The 20613-nt window shown below is 44.5% G+C and overlaps 1 protein-coding gene across 6 annotated transcripts in view; it reads left to right on the top strand.

Moving 5' to 3' along the window:
• PITPNM2 (phosphatidylinositol transfer protein membrane associated 2) overlaps positions 1 to 20613 on the top strand; it is a 221502-nt gene that overhangs the window by 61691 nt on the left and 139198 nt on the right. Inside the window, exon 1 of one of the 6 annotated variants that reach the window (XM_083476376.1) lies at positions 9334 to 9855. The exons of the other annotated variants lie outside the window; for them this stretch is intronic. The gene's annotated coding sequence lies outside the window, so the exon portion shown is untranslated. Of the gene's footprint in view, positions 1 to 9333; positions 9856 to 20613 lie in introns of those variants that run through there. 6 annotated transcript variants of the gene reach the window in all.

The following is a 20613-nucleotide window of genomic DNA, read 5'->3' on the forward strand; positions in this document are numbered from 1 at the left end:
TGAATAATATTAAAAGATTTAAAAAACTTTTTTTTAAAAGCCTTCCACAGGTGGTTTGGGGGTGGCCATGGGAGAATGGGCCTTTTCTCTCCCATGTTAGGCCCACCAGGCAGCAACCGTGTCCTCATTTTGATGCCAAGCAAATACATATTTTCCTGGATTGCATTGTTAAAACCATTTTTAATATGTTGATGTGATTTTATTGTATTTCTTACTTGGTTGTAAATAGCTGGAGGAATTTCATAATGGGATGCAATACATACATTCGTTGAACCTAACCTAACCTCTGGATGGCTTATCGCTTGCGAACGTGTGTATAGCAACCTAGTGCATCTCACGCTGCTGTTCTGGTTGTTGTTGTTGTTAGTTTTTGTTATTATGTGTCTCCAGGCCTTAGTCTCTCAAAGGGGTTGTCAACATATTGCCCTCCAGTCGTTGTGGACTACAACTCCCATCAGCCCTGGGCCATTGGCCTTGCTGGGGTTGCTGGAAGTTGTGTTCCCCAGTATATGAAGGGCATTATGTTGGCTTCCCATGATAGAGATGAAGAGGTCTTGCCTTGAACCTAATTGGCCCTGTAAGTGCCTTTCCACAATGTGTCTGCCTTGGAGAAGTTTGTAGTAGCAATTCTCTTTGCCGGTGCTGTGGAATTGGGGTTTGTGACTTGCAGATGGGAATGAGTAGTTGTGAGGAATCACAGTAGTCAGCCATCAATCAGGGTTGCCACTCACTTGGGTCTGCCGTAATTTTTCAGATGCCAGTGTATGACACAAGGGAGCGTGTTTGGGATGTATTGAAAGCAGGTAGGCTCATGGGAGTGGTGCTTGCAGCTGAGATCTGTGGAACCAGGGAAGAAGCTTTGATGTTGATTGCATTGAGTAATATGAATCATCATTTGTAATCTGGGTTGCTCAAAGAGTGTGGTTGGAACACAAGGCTGTTTGCTTCAGTCAAAACCAGGGAAGATCCAAAGGCCCTCTGATGTTTGACAGGTGAGAACAGGGAAACAAGCTTGCAGAACCTCTCTTTTTGTACCAAACCAACTTCATAAGCACCCGCCCCCCAGCACTGCCGCCACTTTCACACTTGCCTCTACTCAGTAGCAGTTTGCCATCTGTTGATTTAAGAGCCACAAAGAGTGTGTGTTTGTTTTTAGGGTTAAAGATGAATTGGGGGGGGGGGGAGCAAGTTTTCCTTTCTTAGCAACAGTTCAAAGCTGGCCTTTGAAAAGCAGCTCAAAGTATTTGCAGTGAGAGATGGGGGAATCCGTCAGTTTTGGCTTCTCTCTCTTCCTCACTTTGCCAGCCTTAGGTTCAGCACAATAGATTTTGCACATCTGTTTGTGACTTTTTTTTTTAAAGAAGTCCTCATGAAAATTCATCAGCATTTTAGTATGTATTTTGTCTAATGCATGCATTTTTGGAAGCCATTTTTGTAAGCTATTTGCTCAGCTACAATCTGTATATTTATATGTTACTTTCACTACTATATTCTCAAAATTTACTATTTGTTTTTATCTTGCTCTTCAGCCAAAAGGCTCCCAGAGCAGCTTACCGACCAATAAAGAAAAAGAGCAGTTCCTCTCTCAGGGTTTTGGTCTAAAATACACGACACAAAAGTGATTGAAGGGATAGCTCAGTTGGTGGAGCATGAGACTCTTAATCTCAGTATTGTGAGTTTGAGCCCCACTTTGGATAAAAGTTTCCTGCCTTGCAGGGGGTTGGACTAGATGACCCTTGTGGTCCCTTCCAACTCTACAATTCTATGAAGAGGAAAATGCTCCCTCTTCCCTCCCCATCCCCTTTTCCTGATCAAGCCTGACTTGCCTGAAATCACTTGGTGCTCCTCACTGACTTGCCTTACTCCTCCCAGTTTCACAAGTAGAGCTCAAAATACCCAGTTGCCTTTTTGGTCTGTTCATCTTCTAAGATAGTAATATTCCAAGACATGAATTTGAAAGCATGGCCCTATAGTCATGGTGTTACTATTTTTTGTTTAGTTTCAGATAGAATTTTTAACTAACCCTTTCCTTTTACCTTTGCCATTTAAAACCCTTTCACAGTGTGTGAAATACTGTGTCCTTAAGTGTTTTTGTTTTTTTGTTAAGGTGGGGATTATTGCCCCTTCCCATCACAGGTGTGTGCATGGGGGGGGGTGTTGGCTGGGCCCGGGCCCACCCTAATATCTAGATAACAAAAAGTGGCTGTGCAGGTCCCTGCCCATGCTCAGTTGTAGCAGTGCATCGTGGTTAACAGGCTGCTTCTCTGCACCTTCCAGTGAGCTGCATCTTGCACCCCAGCCATGCCCACCTCTATCCACAAGGCTGGCCCACCAGTGGGCAGGGGTGGCACCTTCCCAGTTTGCCTCAAGTGGCAAAATGGGATAGACTGCCTTGTTTGTCCAAGCCACGAGCATCGTGGTGCATACAGGCAGAAGAGGCATGGGAGAGCTGTTCTTGCAAGAATGGGAGCGCACTTTAGCTGGCTTGTGAGAACTGCCCACCACTTTTTGTGCAGAGAGGGGCTGCATTTATGGTGCACTTGCATGGGGCAGCCCTGCATTGCTCATCACCTCGAGCAACAGGGCTCACCCCTCCAAGCAGACTTAAGGGTGTGCTTGATTTGACGCACCTGAGCACCCCACAAGCCACACACCCTGAGTGTTTTTGCAAGATTCCCTGGGTTTCACACCCTAATGGAATGTGCTGCTTATGCCTATGCTAACTATATAGCTTTGTATGAAAAAGGTAACATTGAGCAAGGTGGACCAGTGGTTTGACTCAGCATAAGGCAGTTTGTTCTTATCTAGTCTCCTTCCACCACAATCAGGTTTTTTAAAACAAAAGCTTGGGAGGTGGAGACAGGAGAGCTGGCATAAAGCCCTTTGACCATTAAGTCCAGCTCTTGGGAAAACTCGCTTGGAGTGCTTTAGTGCTCCAAGCACTCAAGTGTAGTTTGGGGCTCACCCAATTCCTTCCTTTAGGATTTTTTAAAATCCCACATAGAAAATTTGGCCTTTTCTTCAGTTGTAGCAAAATGAGGTGGGAATGAGGTGGTAGAAATTGTAGTATCTTAGACTGCAGGTGGAAGGATTGCATTTTGCAAAACTCCGTGTGGAAAAAACTCTGGGGTCTTAAAAAAGCTAGCAGAGCAGGGAGCTGGCTGATTTAGGACTGTTCTCCTTGATAGACTAGTTCTGTATTTTCCAGGGTGACTTTGATTTTGCATCTTGCTTTACCTGAGGAATATACAAAAATGGGGTCACTCACCAGCAGCCTGAAGTTCTACCATCCATCTCACCATCTCGGGGTTCTGCCTCTACATTTTGAAGCATGTGTATAAAACAACAAGTGCACCAAATGTCAGCTTCCTTGTCTTCATGAGGGTAGCTTAGCTGCTTCAGAGCACAATTAGAACCCACTTTTTAATTGATGTTGTTGCTGATGATTTACTATTTATATTCCGCTTTTCCAAAACAACAAAATGTTGCGCTCAGAGCGGTTGATAACGGCAGCATTTAAAATTAACAAACATTACAGCCACCATAATACTTTTGAACATGTGCTAGCATATAAATAAAGCAAAAAGCAAATGCATCAATGCAATTCAATACAAACTCATAGTGATTTGAGGTATCAGAAATAGCTGCTGAGCAGCAGCCCTGTTCCAGTTGACATAAACCGGGAAGAGGCTTTTGCACACCAGTGCATCAGCAGCAAGACCTTTCCTAGTAAGAATATAAGAAGAGCCTGCTGGATCAGGCCAAAGGCCTCTCTCGCCCAGGATCCTGTTCTCACAGGGGCTATCCTTCACGCAGGATCCAAGAACAAGAGTTCTCTTCCCTCCTGTGGCTTCTTTGCAACTGGCATTCAGAAGCATTGCTGCCTCTGACAGTGAAAGTAGAACATAGCCATCCTGGCTAGTAGCCATTGATAGCCCTCTCCTCCTCCATAGGTTTGTCTAATCCCCTTTAAAGCCGTCCAAGTTGGTGGCCGTCGCTGCCTCCTGTGGGAACGAGTTCGTAGTTTTACTATACCCTGAATGGGGGGATTATGGGGCTGTCTTCGTTTTTATTATGTATTTTGTGTTTTTTTACATTGTGATTTTATGTTGTGAACTGCCCTGACAGCTACAGGTATAGGGCGGTATATAAATTTAATAAACAATGTCTTTTCTTTGGTCTGTCTTGAATCTTCAACATTCAGTGTCACTGGAGGTCCACAAGTTCTATCCACTCTCTACCCAGCATGCATCATCTTACAAACTTCTGCCAAGTCAGCTCTTGCACACCGTTTTTCTAAACTAAAAAAGTCCCAGACGCTTTAACCTTTCCTCAAAGGATAGGTTTTAGTCTTAGTTTTTAGTATTGATTTCTTTTTCACTTTTGAAGAGAGGAATCAAATCATTTCTATGTTGTTTTCAGAGGGGTGGGTCAACAGGTTCCATAAATGGGAGGAGAATTATTGTTGTTGTTTTTTAAAGTTTTTCTCTGATTTTTCCAATAATTGGTTGCACATTTGACTATTTGTTTATCATTTCCATACTCCAGTGGACTGTCATTTGAGGCCAAAGTGTCTGAAGCTGTTGCATGCTCCTATCACATTTTGTTAGTATGCAAACCCTCTTTTATGGTCATGTTTCCTTACATAAGACAGGGCCAGTGCAGTAAGGCATTCACATTCCCCTTTTGTCAACAGAGGTTGAGTAGGACAGAAGCAACTGGGTGGCAGGCTATGAACTAGTGGCTAAAACATGGTTTTCATGTAGACCTCCTGCTGAGTTAACTTGAACTCATTCATACAAAAACAGGGTACTTCCGGACAGGTGTTTATAGTGGGACAAATGCCTCATGCATGGAAGGGTTTTTTGGGGGGGTATTTTTTTGGTTGAGTTTCGTTGAGTTTCTGAAACTCAACATCAAAAAAAGAAGATCATGGCCACTGGTCCCATCACCTCCTGGCAAATAGAAAGGGAAGAAATGGAGGCAGTGAGATATTTTACTTTCTTGGGCTCCATGATCACTGCAGATGGTGACATCAGCCACGAAATTAAAAGACACCTGCTTCTTGGGAGAAAAGCAATGACAAACCTAGACAGCATCTTAAAAAGTAGAGACATCACCTTGCCAACAGAGGTCCGTATAGTAAAAGCTATGGTTTTCCCTGTAGTGATGTATGGAAGTGAGAGCTGGACCATAAAGAAGGCTGATCGCTGAAGAATTGATGCTTTTGAATTATGGTGCTGGAGGAGACTCTTGAGAGTCACATGGACTGTAAGAAGAGCAAACCTCTCCATTCTAAAGGAAACCAGCCCTGAGTGCTCACTGGAAGGACAAATCCTGAAGCTGAGGCTCCAATACTTTGGCCACCTCATGAGAAGAGAAGACTCCCTGGAAAAGACCCTGATGTTGGGAAAGAAGGAGGGCACAAGGAGAAGGGGACGACAGAGGACGAGATGGTGGGACAGTGTTTTCGAAGCTACCAGCATGAGTCTGACCAAACTGTGGGAGGCAGTGGAAGACAGGAGTGCCTGGCGTGCTCTGGTCCAGGGGGTCACGAAGAGTCAGACACGACTAAACAACAACAACAAATTTTTTTGGTCATCCATATTCTGCTTCCCCCTTAATTCAGATTTACCCTATCCAGGGAAACTCAGATAAGTAAAAGAAAAAACTTCTGTTGCCAGTGATCCTCTTGCAAATATCTCAATAACTCGTTTAGAAAATCAACCTTTCCATGTGGAAGCACACTTGTAGACACATAACAAAATCATTCATGGGTTGCCTCCAGACTGTTAGCCTTTTTCAGGAGTGATTCAAGTGCACACTGGAAAAGTAGGTTTGTGCAATTAAAGTGGATTGAAGTGCTCTGTTGCCCTGGCACAACAATGGTTCTTTTTTAAAAAACAGCCTGACTTCTTGTGGTTGGACAAGTGATGGGGAAACACTGAAAAGTGTAGGATGAACAATGTATTAATGGGAAGGCACATAAACACCCCAGAGGCAAATCAGGATGAGTGCTCATTGTTACATAACACCCCCTGCAAACAAATCAAATGCATTCTCAGTAAAGACCATATGAAGTCTGTCGTATTCTCTGCATAACATTTGTGCAAACAAATCAGGATAAATATCCAATAAACAGATTGTTGTTGTTTGCTTGTTATGATCTAAATTTCAATACTGCCCTTCACCCAAGGACCACAGGGTGGTTTACAGTATACAAACACAAAATGCATACCATAGTAACAAACAAAAACAATACCCCTCCATAGTTTAAAAGGCCATAGATTGTTTAATTAGCCAAAGGCCTGGGTGAAGTTTTTGCTTGTTGCCTAATGATATTGATCATCTGGAGATGCCCATGGCCAGCCATTCCTGCCCATGCCTTTGTTTTGTTAGGGAGACAGAATAACAGAATCGCAGAGTTGGAAGGGACCACGAGGATCATCGAGTCCAATCCTCTGCAGTGCAGGAATCTTTTGTCCACTGTGCTGCTCAGACACATGACCCTGAGATTAAGAGCCTCATGCTCTACTGACTGAGCTATTGGCTGGTGGTTTCTCAGTGGAAAAGGCTGCGGGAAAGACCATGCAGCTTCCACCCAGTTAAGGGGTGGGAACTGATCCTAAGGTATTCATGTAAAAGAAATTGTATTTTGAAGTGGGGAGTAAAAGTTCTGGGAGCATCTTGAGAGCAGTCCCAATTGGTATATTTCTTTGTTTAACAAATGCTTTTCTAGCTGAGAGAGTGTCATACTGTGGCCCAATGTTCACGGAAGCAAGTGGTGAAACTGATCAAATGCCGAAAAGTTAAAAGTTAAAGGTAAAGGACCCCTGACCATTAGGTCCAGTCATGACTGACTCTGGGGTTGCGGCGCTCATCTCGCTTTATTGGCCGAGGGAGCCGGCGTACAGCTTCCGGGTCATGTGGCCAGCATGACTAAGCTGCTTCTGGCAAACCAGAGCAGTGCATGGAAACGCCATTTACCTTCCCGCCAGAGTGGTACCTATTTATCTACTTGCACTTTGACATGCTTTCGAACTGCTAGGTGGGCAGGAGCAGGGACCGAGCAACGGGAGCTCACCCCGTTGCGGGGATTCGAACCGCCGACCTTCTGATCGGCAAGTCCTAGGCTCTGTAGTTTAACCCACAGCGCTACCCGAAAAGTTAGCAGGTGCCCAATTCTGAGGCCCTCTTTGAGTTTGGGGCCGTGGATCAGCCAACTGCTAGGAGTGTGGTTGCTGGCGGCCTCCAGCTCTGCTCTGCTCTTTTTGCTTTGTAAGTAAAATGCTCCAAAATGCCAACCCAATGCTGCTGCCCCTTGAACTTCTCACTGCTCATGCGATGATAACGTGGTCCACAGGGGAGGAACGAGGGAGGTACTAGGATGTTGTGGTACCCATTTGCTGTGAGGGCTGCTTTAGAGAAAATCTTCCACTGGGGAGATGCTGGATCGTTCGCAGAGTTACCTGGCAGTTCAGTAAGAGAACTGGAGGAGGATCCTTTTGTAATGTGGGTTTAAAAAAACCCCAGCTGTCTTCTTGTAGATCCTTAAATGACTTGTTGCTTGGGAAAAGTAAATATAGCCAGGAGAGCAGATGGAGAGCTTCTTGCTGCAGCTTGAGAGTCGAGGTTTGTTAACAGACGTTTGTAACATGTTTTTTACTCTCTTTTTTGTATTTTTAAGTACTGATAAAGAAATGTTTGCTTTTTCATCTATTGTCACAATTTTTCTCCTCTTTTTAAATGTCTCTGCTAGATTGCAGTCTTTATACAGTCCCCCATCCCACCCCCAGAAATATAGAAAGCTGTTTTGTACCAATTGCTTCTTGCTCCATATTGTCCACACCGACTGGCAGTGACTCTCCAGGGTTTCAGACAGGGAGCCTCTCCCAGCCCTACCTGGAAATGCCAGCGGGGATTGAACCCGGGACCTTCTGCATGCATTCAGGTCACATGTCCTATAGCTGAGCTACAGACCTCCCCTCTCTCCCATTCCCCCACCTCTGTTTCGATGGTAGAGTGCTTTCATTTTGGAGAGAGCGTGTCTTTCAGTTTGCTTTCAGAAGCAAAGCAGGATTTGCGACCTCCCGCCCCCCCCCCCGCCCCATGCACATTCCTCTCACATCTGGCTTTTAAAACAGACTTTTCTGATAAGTCATAAGTGAAATACTGTAAAGAGGTGTATTTGACAGTGATTTCAATTTAATGTCAAAAAGAAAATTGCATTAAATATTATGGTTCATAGTACAGGGGAACAATTATGCGGGGCTGATGTCAGGCTTCTCTTAATGGCCGCCGCGACAATTCCTATGGGGCCCTTTGCTCATGTCCCCCCACCTTCAACTGAGAATTCTCTCAGAATCACGATTCTTTAAAAAAGGAGGAGAGAATGATAGACCTTCCTAGCTAGATTTACTGTCTGAACAGCTTTTCTGTGATTTTTTTCACCACATGTCCAGTCCCCCCCCCCCCCCTTAGACTTACGGCACATTGAGTGTTCAGTGCTATCAGCTGTCCCCTCTCCTGTTCAGTGGGGTCTAACCAACCCCAATGCTTTTTTAGTGAAACTAAAAATTAAAAGGAGAGGGAGGAGAAGCAGTGAAGAAAAACCAATCTTTTTATGGTAGGAGAATCTGTGGAATAAGAAGCAGCGCAACACGGGGCTGAACAAGATTTGTTTTTATATTTAAATACATTAAACATCAGTTTGGGGTCAGCTTGTGTGAGGGAGGGCTAAACAGAATATATGTCAGTAAAGGTTAAACTTCTGTGATGTTTTGAAGGAGGTTTGGGGCGCAGCGAACGACCAATTCCTGGAACCCATGGTTTAAAATGTATTTGTCATTATCAAGTTTTGTGGAAAGTAGCAGGTTTGATTAAATGAAATCTCTCCCCCCCCCCCCCCAGTACTTGTTTAACAATGAATAGCATGTCTGGCCATATGGGTTTTTAAAGGTCATCTCTGAGGCTTCTGGTTCTGTGGTTCTCATTGTATTACTTCCCCAGTAGGACAAATGCATGCATTGTAATTAGTTTCCTTCCTTTTCAGAGTTTGTTCTGTGTGTTTTTCTCACACACAAACGTGCACAGAGAAAAACACGCACGCTGCATGCACTGCAATGATCCATTGCTCTCTTTTTTTGGAGGGATTCTGTTTCATTTCTGCTGTTGAAAGTGTCAAAAAAATCAAGGAAAATATGAGGTTCTTAGACAAACTGTTTCCTTTTAGCTGGTTTTTTGGTGGGTAATATATTAAATGCATTCTTGCAGCAGTCCTGCAAAGGGGATAAGTGCATTTTCTAAAACTCCTTATTCACTTTTAAAACATGAGCCAGCCCAGAGATGAGTTAATAATGTCTCCCACTGGTGTTTCCCTGCTTATCTTTCTGTGGATTAGAATTGTGGAAAGAATATCTACCTTAATAACTAATGACAGGAAGACAGGACTGTTTCTTCACTAGAGGGTTTGGGGAGGGTCATCACTCTTCCTCAGCAGATTGAAGGAGGTTTATTACTGGAAGTCTGTCGGGTTGCAGATGGGCTGAGGGCTGCAAGCCTGGGCGTGCGTTAATGATTTTTTGGTTCTCTCTCCTTCTGCCCGGCAGTATTTTGGCTAGTGCTGTTCAGTCAGCCAGCAGGAAATGACCCTTCCTAGGACTGCATGAGCGACAGGGATGCAGTTCAGAACGCTGTCTTGCGTTACTTGGGTATGGGTTTTTTAAAAAACATTGCTTCAGAAACCGGCAAAGGGCTTTCAGTAGTCAGTTGGATGGCAACTTTGTTGGAGATTTAGCCTTGGATCTTCCAGGGAAGTTAATCAGAGTTAAAGCAAGAAAGCCTGCTGGGGTTAAGGTGAGTAAACCAGATTTCTTTCTTGTCTGCCAAAAGTGAATATGATCTAAAATGTATTGTGGTTGTTGTTTATGCCACCCAGGTACAAATATAATGAAAGAATGCAGGATACTGCCCCAAGGAACCTACAGTCTGAATTTTAGCAGCAAGAGAGACAAAGCTAAGAAAGTGTTGAATATCAGGGTTTAGCTGGGGATGGGTATTGTGGGGTTAAAGACTTGGGTTCTTCTTTTTTCTTCTTTGTTGAAATTCATCTCCCTCCTCCCCACTTCTGAATTTTCACTTGCACTACCTTCTAGGCAGCAACTATTGGTTCCCTAGATGAACAGGCAGAGGTTCTTGCATAGGCAGCTGTCTCCTGTGCATACTGTCTGTTGTTGCACGCAAAGATCTGTGGATTTTGATAGTAAATCCTACATCAGGATTAGGAGAGCAGGATGTCTGATTCTGCTCTGAAGAGTGATGTAGAGGGAAACGGGGAGAATGCAAAGCAAAGCAAAACAGCTGTCCTTCCTGAGCTCTCTTTCCCCTTTATGACATGGTCAAAGGGCAACTTGCAAATACCATAAATGCATAAAAACCAAACTAAACATTGGGATGATGGGGGCAGTGATGGTGCAGTAAGAAACCCTCCTGGTGGGTCAGTGAGGGTTTCCTTCCAGGGTCTAGCCAAGTTTTTGGGTGGCAGAGAAGAAAGATATCTGCTTCCAGAATGAATTCTCCCTGGAAGTATGTTTTCTCCTCTCCAGGTGCACCACATGGTTTAAGTACCACTGGGTTAAGTCAAAAGGTTAATAAAAAGGGGGAGCTTTGAGAAGGGATGCAAAGGAGAGGGGGCTTTAACCAGTGCTATTTTTCTAGAAAAAGAGGGGCCAGAACTCACCATGAACGCCTCTCTTGTAATGGCAAAGGGCCCACCTGAGAAGTGCCGGGACTGAGTTCTGGGAAGTTCTGGCTAATGAAAAGCCCTTGTGTTAACCTTTGTCAGTGCCTGTCTCTTTCCCCTGTTTGGGTCTCACAGCCAAACATCAGGAATTTTAAAACAAAGGATTAAGGATTGAAGTGATCATTTTGTGATATTATGGCAGTGGACAAAGCTGTATTGTAATTTTTGAATAAACATTTTAATAAAAAACAAAGGAAAGGGGTGCATCAGGATGTTCGTGAAAACAATGAAGAGCTTGGTGGAACCTGAAACACTAGCTGAATTTTTGTGGTAGAAACTTTTGTAAATATCCTAAAGCGCCATAATATTCTTTATTCATTCTTTGCTCTGGCAAATTAATTTAGCTAACCCTCTGAAAACAGCGCATTAGGTCACTACTTCAGAAGACTCAGATTAGTTTCCTTTCTCTGCCACTGACTTCCTGCATGTGGACTTGGGCAAATCACTTACTGGTTTGTTAAGTGGCAAAACAAGGAAAGACAGGATTTAAAGCAGATTTTGGACCAGTGATTACCCATAGCTCTTGGCTTGAAAGGGTGGTGGGTCATAGTGCTTGCTGCACTGACAACTGTTGACTTTAGAGTCAGGTACCGTATATTTATTTTTTCAGCTAGGTTTTTTTGGAGTGGGGTGGGGTGGAAATCAACACAAAATGGATAGTCTGGTCATCTCAGATAACTGATCTGTTTCCTTGCTTCAAAGGAAAGAACTGCGTTGTCTAAATAGATTTTTGATCTTCCATTTGGGAAGATGCCTAGAGTTATTGATGGAAGGTCCCTTGTTACTGCCATAGAACTACGATTTCCCTGGGAGTAGGAAGAGCTATATAGGTGCTGCAAAAGACCAATCGCATGTGGTCTGAAAAATAGGAAGGGGTGGGCTGAGCACCCCTTCCCTAAATGAAGCTGCTGGTTATAAAGCTGATAGTTTAAAAATTAAGCAAGCTTTTGAGTTACGCAGGACTCATGAGATTTGTGTTTCCTGGAAGAAGAGTTCAGTTGAGCTCCAAAGCTTGCACCCTATTAGTTGGTCCCAGTAAACGAAGTAGCTGGGTTTCCAGCCTGACGTCATTGTTCTCGTAAGGGCAGCCTTTGCATAGAGAGCAGCGTGACGGCAGCGAAGGGCGACTGGCAGAAGTTCATAACTGCTACATTGCTTTGATCGGAAAAAAATTCTGGTCCGGCCTTTGCAATACAAGGGATAGTAAAAATATCTCTCGCAGCTAGAAGCGTATCTCTTGCTTATGACACATGATGGTTATTTTCGGCTCACTGGGGCTATTTTTATGCCTGATGCTTCTCCGTTTGAGTTTCTATGGAAACAGTGTTATTGGTATGGGTGCAGAACAGTGACCCTGGCAGATGTTGACTAAAGTGGAGGTCCCCCCCTTTCTTCGTCTCCCCCCGGGCATATATTTGGGCTTGCGAGTTGCACAAAGCAACAGCTTCTTGTTGGAGGCCTGTGGGGCGGGGGGGGGGGGGAGATGGGGACGTGGAACTGAGTCATTGCTGCATGTGCGGAGATGTTAATTTTTTATAGCAACTGCTGCCATAGCAACAAGGTGCTTCAATTATCAAAATTAAAACCATGAAAAGTTACCTGCGTCTCCATGAGACCTATTGTTGCACGTATTAATTATGTGAGAGATAATAATAGCAAAACACAATGATATTGTTGCTCTCTTCGCACACCCTGAATTACAACGCTTAAGACCTGGGGCATTTCAAGAGTACGGGGCCTGGGATCAAGACTAAAGTCCTTTATCTGAAGCTGTGCTTCAAGAGCCTGCTGGGAGAAGGGAGGGGCAGATCTGCTCATGTTGGTTTCTCGCAGTTTCTAATTTTTCCCATTTCTACAGCAGTTTCAGAACATATCCCATTAAATCTGTCAGCATTTTAGTGTACATTTCTCCCAATTCATATGCTTTGTGCATAACACAACACATTTTTATAAATTGCTTCCCCCCCTAATTCAGTGGTGTATTTTTGTATGCTGTATGTCCCCCACCAATATGTGAGTTTTTATGCACACTTTACCCTCTTAAATGCATTTTTGTTCATGGAACTTGGCTGGAGATCAGCACTGGAAGGTTTGGAAAAGCCCAAATTTCAAAGGGGGCCTGCATTTCTATTCATGTGTTGTTTCAGAAAGTGCAAATTCGGTAGGTTCGTTTTTAAACAGGAAAGAATTGAATTCATCTTCCATCCCAGCTGGGAGTCTCACTTGCCTAATACAGGTTGACTGGGTGAGGTTGAAGCCAGTTTGCTGTAAAGCTATTAAGAGCTTTTGGAGGAGAAGAGTGTCTGGATCTTGTTATTCCAAGAGCTCTTTGCGGTTTGGCTTTTCCTGTACTGCTCTTACGGCTTCTCAACCCTGTACTTCCTTCTGCATCCCAGAACAGCAACCAGGCCCTGGGGAGAAAACAGGTGCCCTCATTTGCATGAGCCTTGCACAAGAGAATTCCTGACACGTTGCCCTCAAATGTCTTCTCCTGACTAAATGGAACCTCATTGTACCGGAACAGGTCCCCCTAAATGCCAGTAGCTGGAGGACAATGAGGTGCACCATGCCTGCACACTGCTAACACAACGCGATCGTTCAAATCTGCTGTGTGACTGACTGCGCTTGGGAGTACTGTGTTCAGTCCTGGTCACCTCGCCTCAAAAAAGATACTGCAGCGCTGGAAAAGGTCCAGAAAAGGACCACCAAAATGATAAAGAGGTTGGAGCAGCTCCCTTTTGAGGAAAGGCTGAATCATTTGAGGCTTTTTAGTTGAGAGAAAAGCCAAGAGGAGACACTATAGATGCGTATAAAGTTGTGTGTGGTGTGTTGAAAGCTGTCAGAGAAAAGTGTTTCTCCCTTTCATAATGCTAGAATTCGAGGGCGTCCAGGGAAGCTGGAGGTTGGGAGAATTCAGGGCAGGTAAAAGGAGAGATAAATGCAGTTATCCAGCAAAGTAAGATAAGTAATAGACAGTGGCGTAGCAAGGTCAGGTGGTACCCGGTGCGGATTTTTTTTTTTGTCACCCCCCACTCAGTTGAAATTGTAATCTGTCAAAGAGAGCTGCGCAATGCAGATCCCGCCTCCCCCCCTCCCTCCACCCCACCCCCACCCCCGTCAAAGAGAGCCAGAAGATCTGGAGGGTGGCAAAGTGAGAATGGACCTTTTCAGTGGTGACTCCCTGTTTGTGGAATGTTCTGGCACCATCATGATATAAAAATCATTTTTAACCAGGGCTTTGCCTCATAATTGTCTTTGGCCATGAGTGGGTGGAATGTTTTAATCCTGCCTTTTAAATATAGGATTTTCCTTTAGGGTCTTTATTTTTTCTTTTATGCTGGTTTCAATGTATATGTATATGTATATGTATATGTATATGTATATGTATATGTATGTACATATATTGAAAGTTGCTTTGAATTACCTTGGTTAAAAAAGACCAATAAGTTATAATAGTAGTACTAGTAGTAAAAAATCACCATGTCTTTTTGAACAGAATGATACAGAGCACACTTAAATACTGTGCTAAGCTAACTGTCCCAGAACCATGTGTTGTGACGTGGAGTTTGTGATTTCAGCTCTCTTGATATAACATGCTGGAGACAGTTCTCTAGTAACACTTCTTTATTAAAGCAACAAGACTAAAGACTGGGGAGAGGAAAGCTACATTTATAGGGACAGGGGACTAGCAAGAAAGGATACATTTTGGAGGGAACAATATCTGGCAATCACAGTCCTGCCTTTCTGGGTCCAATTTATAGTACTCACGCTAGTGTGTTAAGCCCTAAATAACTTAGGTCCCACATAGCTGAAAGATCTCTTTCCCTGCAGAACTCACAGGTGTTAAGATCAGCAGAGGGGAAGCTCTTGGGAGTTTCACAGCTCTTGGATTATTTTTTTTTGGGGGGGGGGGCAGAAGTTTGTATTCTCTGTAGAATCCCCTAAATTGTGGAATTCCCTCCTCACAGATATGTGTCTGAACTGTTGAAGAACCTTTTCCCTTCCCTGCATCTTCCACGGCTGGATTTACTTGGTTTGGCAGCTTACAGAGAACATCTTACGGAAGACGCTTTGCTGTATAAATGTGGGTGGCTGTTACGAAAGCTGCTTTCTCCTGCTCAAGGCAGGGCTGAACTTTCTGAGAAGCTATGGGTGCACCCAGACGTAACATTTCTCTTCCCTCTAGGAAGTGAGCATGTTGAACCCTTGCAGGCCCAGAGCTGAGACCTGCAATTTGTAAGCAGAAAAGGTCCACCTGGCTTACCTGTAACTGGGCCAGACTATTTCAGGCTGCAGGACAAAGTTCCTGTGTTTGCGTCAATGCAAATATCTCCTTCACAGACAAATGTGGAGGGGGAAGCCTAGCTTAATATTCTCTCCTTTACATGCTGTTTTTGCAAGACTGCAACATTTTGATCTGCTTGATTGATTAAACGCTGCTGCTTCTTTTACTTAAAATGCCTCCCCAATTAATTAGTAACATTTTATTTGGAAAAAGAAAAATGTTTTCAATATAAGCACTGAATATGCCATGCACCTTCTCATTTGTTTTTTTGTTTGTTCAGTGGTCCTTGCCTGACACAGGCCGGGATTTTTTGAAAGATGCTAAGAAGGCTTCCAGTTCCTCCTGAAATTCTGCCCCTGTGGCACCTAATCCCCTTAGGCTCTTTTGAGAATCTCTGCTTTTAATTGGTAGGAGGCAAAACTAGGTCAGCTCCTGAGCTAAAGAAGTCAGACCTAAAATAGGTTTTGTCCTGCTTCCCTTCCCCCTCTCCCTGCCCCTTGAAGGTGACTTAAAGGCCCCAGTTGCATTGCTGGAGAACTTGGTACAGGAGCGTGGTGTGGGTTGATCAAGAACCACAACTCATTTGTACCTTACTGCTATTCTTTCTAAAGCCACAGCCTGCGCCAGCCCAGCTCTGCCTGCTAATTGCGTGGTTTTGCCTGGCTGGAATGGGTCCATGGCCTGTGATGCTATCTCTTGCTGGTCTGGGTGCTGAATGGAGAGAGGCTTGTGATGTGTGCATTCAGAAATCCCTGACTTTTGTGTGGCTGGAGTGTAACCTGCTGCACAAAGGTAAGTCACGTCGCTTGCTCTGCCTGCCTTTGCCTCTGGCTTCACCACCATTGTGACCCCAGAAGGTTGCCAATACGTGAATGAAACCCTTGTTCTTCAAAAATTTCCCTGTTCCTGATTTGTAGTATACTAGAAGCAAACTCGTCCTCCAGTTCTAGATCTCATGTTGTCATCCATGCAGAAGAGGGGAAGAATTAGCAGGTTTGGGGAAATTTTCAAGGCTTGTTGATGTACTTAAAAATAAATAAACATAAACATAAATAAATTGGGGGTAACCCCCACTCCACCCCAAACAGCTCAGTGAGGGATCTCTCTCTCTCTCTCTCTCTCTCTCTCTCTCTCTCTCTCTCTCTCTCTCTCTGTGTGTTTTGAAATGAAACAGAGTATGCTGGAAGATGACATGTCTGGTTGGCTGGCTGGAACCTTTGACAGGAGCACTCCAAACTGCAACATTTTGTTGCAGGTCCCAACTATCACATAAAATTTATATAACCTACATTATAGAAAACCTGACTGCTGACTGTTCACTAACCTGGGCTGGATCTAGACCAGGCATAGGCAAACTCGTCTTTCCAGATGTTTTGGGACTACAACTCCCACCATCCCTAGCTAACAGGACCAGTGGTCAGGGATGATGGGAATTGTAGTCCCAAAACATCTGGAGGGCCGAGTTTGCCTATGCCTGATCTGGACACATCAAAGAAGTGTTTCAGTTTAAAGCGTTGTAAATGTAAATGTTAGACAGGGAAAACAGGTAGAGAAAAACAGGACTCCATGTTGCCATCTGGTGTCACAATGTTATACGGGTTAAGAACTTACGGTAATTCGTTCTGGAGGTCTGTTCTTAACCTGAAACTGTTCTTAACCTGAAGCACCACTTTAGGTAATGGGGCCTCCTGCTGCTGCCGCGCCGCCGGAGCACAATTTCTCTTCTCATCCTGAAGCAAAGTTCTTGACCCAAGGTATTATTTCTGGGTTAGCGGAGTCTGTAACCTGAAGTGTATTTAACCTGAAGCGCATATGTAACCCGAGGTACCACTGTACTGGCAAAGTGGGGGATCTGCTGGAGGTTCCCGCTCCTCTGAAACGTGATAGAACTGCTGCCTTGATCTCGTGGTGTTCAGAAATCTTCAAGAGCCTTGGATCACAGATCTTGGACATTAAAATAAGACTCAAAATGAGCCTGTCAAGGACTATGCGAAAGTGCCCTCAAGGACGGGCAGAAATGAAGGGTGCTGTGATGGGTTCTTGACATCCAATGAAGAAAAATGACAGAAAATTTGGGACACAGACAGACAAGTGTATAAAAGTATGAAATTGTCAACTACGAGATGTAATGATGGCTGCTAGTATAGATGGCTTTAAAGGGGGGTTGGACAAACATGGAGGATAAAACTGTCAGTGGCTATGTGTCATGATGGCTGTTTGGGGTAGGATCAGCAGGCTTTCTTCCCAACCTGGTTAACCAAGAGGCTTCCTTGTAAAGGTAAAGGGACCCCTGACCATTAGGTCCAGTTGTGGCCGACTCTGGGGTTGCGGCGCTCATCTCGCTTTACTGGCCGAGGGAGCCGGCGTACAGGTCATGTGGCCAGCATGACTAAGCCGCTTCTGGCGAACCAGAACAACGCACGGAAACGCCGTTTACCTTCCTGCCGGAGTGGTACCTATTTATCTACTTGCACTTTGACATGCTTTCGAACTGCTAGGTGGGCAGGAGCAGGGACCGAGCAACGGGAGCTCACCCCGTCGTGGGGATTCGAACCGCCGACCTTCTGATCGGCAAGTCCTAGGCTCTGTGGTTTAACCCACAGCACCACCCGCGTCCCTCTAGGCTTCCTTATACTGCTTGCCAATTGCAAAGTCCGTGCTGCATACCTGTATATATTCTTTTTGTCTGTGAGGATGCACAGTTCATGGTAGGTCATTTCCGTACAGTCTTAGTCCCATCATGAGATCCCAGGTCAAATCCATAGTCCCTGAGAGCTGCATTTTTGAAAGGCAAGGATGAAAAGCACCCAAGAAACAGTCCCTGGTGCGTTCCTTTTTTCCCAGCTGTTCAAATACCTCCGCTGTGACGCCAGCTGCTTCAGGTGGGTTAGGATCATTGCACGGGATTTTCACCCGGCAGCAGAAAGAAACAATTACCGTGTCTTACTTGCCTGCCATCTTTCAGTGTGATGAAATTAAATTAATTATGGATGGAGTCTTAAACTGACACAGTTCAATGAGTGTACTGTGGAGATAAGATTATTGTAAATGGCAACTACTATATTATCAGATCTTGGCTGCACTGAACTGCATACTTCAGAACTGCTTGTGAGTTTGCTCTCAAAGAGGTGACGGTGGCCAACTTGATGGAACACTATCACTGGATTAACTGACACTCTCCTTTCTACATGCATTTATTTTATATACAGTATTTGAGTGCCTGCCCATAATATAAAATTATCTGGGTAGTCTTAAAATAATTGAATACAAAACTTATGTGAATACAAATAAGATAAAACCGCAGCAGGTGTTGGGCTGGTGACCTCACACCTTGACATGTGCCTCAGGAAGCTCTGGCTTTGTCAGGTAATGGCAAAGGAAGCCAATAGTCTAGGAGCAGGTTGGGTGATTATCCCTGACCCCCCCCCCATAAAAACTTCCTGGTCAGGATTTTCCTACTAAACATGGAGATCTGCTCTTGTGTGCTACAAGCTACCTTTCCTTGCCTCCTTTTTTCTGTCCTGTATTTAGCTGCGCAGGAGGAGTGGGCTGGGGTCGTTGTACAAGGCCTTTGCAGCGTTTGCTCCCGGAAAGAATATTTCTCTGGATGGAACGAGGCTGAAAAACAAAACGTTGCTTCCTATTTTCTCTTTCTTGGTCTACTTGGCAGAAAATTAAGAGCAACTGTAAAGCTATCCTTTAAACACACACACACACACACACACACACACACAGCTAATTAAAAGCGGAGGGGGATATCCCATCAACAATCAACTGCTGAAATCATGGCAAATGCATCTGATAGAAGCAGCCTTTATAACGTGCAACACTTCTAGAATATACTGCTAGGAACCTTTTTTTTATATGCTCTGAGCTGTTGCTCTAGCAATTTTTCAATTTTATGTTGTGCAATTAAGCTGCAAAGTCAAATGAATGCTAGATTGATGACTTGCTGGCTCATGTTTATCCTCCCATAGCCGTCTTCATTTCATTCTTAGTCTTCCCCCTCCTGTGCTTCTCGCATGCAGCTCTGACAGCTCTGAATGCTGGAACTCAACCACTCGCAGCTCAAACACTTTTGGAGAGACCATTTCTTTTGCGATACTGTAGACAGGCGGTGAGGCAGTGAGCCAGCTTGGCAGCAAAAGGAGCTACTGGAAAGCCTGTTCAGCTGGGAAGGTTCAAGTCGCCATCCCGGATCCGACTCATGGTCCACCCAGCGCCATCTGCAAGAGTATCTGGCAAAGCCAAGTGGCCCCAGAGCTCAGGGGAACTGGGTCCTGACCCACGTTTCAGAACCTGCGGGTGTTGTGGGCTCTGAACACACACTAAAATTTGTTCCTCTGAACAAGGCCCGTCCAAGTTTGTCTTCAACAGTCGCAAACCAGAAATGCACAAGCAAAGCATGATCATTATTGTTATTTATAAAATCACGTCTGTATTGCTTTTCTGCCCTGCCAAAGCCCCCAAAGCAGCTTACATAAAAGAAGAAAGCCAAACATTGCCAAGCAGCAAAATTTAAAAATAAATCACTGAAATGAAAAAAGGAGTAGGGTTAGTTTTTGCTTTTAAAAAAGATTTCAATCATATATTAACAACCATCAAGAGCCATGCATAATAATTATGCTTTCACAGCCTGCCCTAAATGTCATCAGGGAAAGGTCTAATATCACGTCAAAGACCAGCAGGGCTCTGAGGAGTGGGTGGAAGAGGTAGTAGTGGGGCCGGGAACTGACCGAGGGGAAGCAGGTAGCAATTTATGAGTCAGGAGTTGGAGGATGGGGAGGGGTCTGAGCATTGGCCATGGGGGAGGAAGTGCAGGTGCAGGGGAGAAGCCGGAGCTGGAGGAGATGTGCCGGAGGGACAGGATGTGCCGGGAGCAGAGGAATAATAATAATAATAATAATAATAATAATAATAATAATAATAATAATTTTTATTTATACCCCGCCCTCCCCAGCCAAGGCCGGGCTCAGAGCGGCTTACAAGCAATAATAAAAACAAGTTAAATGATTACAACTTAAAAACAAAATTAAAAATACAACATTAAAATATCGAAACATTAAAATATTAAAATGTAGCCTCATCGCAGTAGGAGAAGGAAAAGAAAAAAGAAAGAGAGGGAGGGAGGGAATCAAATTGGCTCCAAGCCAAAGGCCAGGCGGAACAACTCTGTCTTACAGGCCCTGCGGAAAGAAATCAGATCCTGCAGGGCCCTGGTCTCATGAGGCAGAGCCTTCCACCAGATCGGAGCCAGTGTTGAGAAGGCCCTGGCTCTGGTTGAGGCTAATCTAACTTCCTTAGGGCCCGGGACCACTAGGGTGTTGCTATTTATGGACCTTGAGGCTCTCCGTGGGGCATACCGGGAGAGGCGGTCCCATAGGTACAAGGGTCCTAGGCCACATAGGGCTTTAAAGGTCAAAAGCAGCACCTTAAATCTGATCCTGTCCTCCACCGGGAGCCAGTGCAGCTTGAAAATCACTGGGTGAATATGCTCCCATGGCAGAGACCCCGTGAGGAGCCTCGC

The sequence above is a fragment of the Podarcis liolepis genome, assembly GCF_965112155.1.
Source record: "Podarcis liolepis genome assembly, chromosome: 15".
NCBI lineage: Eukaryota > Metazoa > Chordata > Lepidosauria > Squamata > Lacertidae > Podarcis > Podarcis liolepis.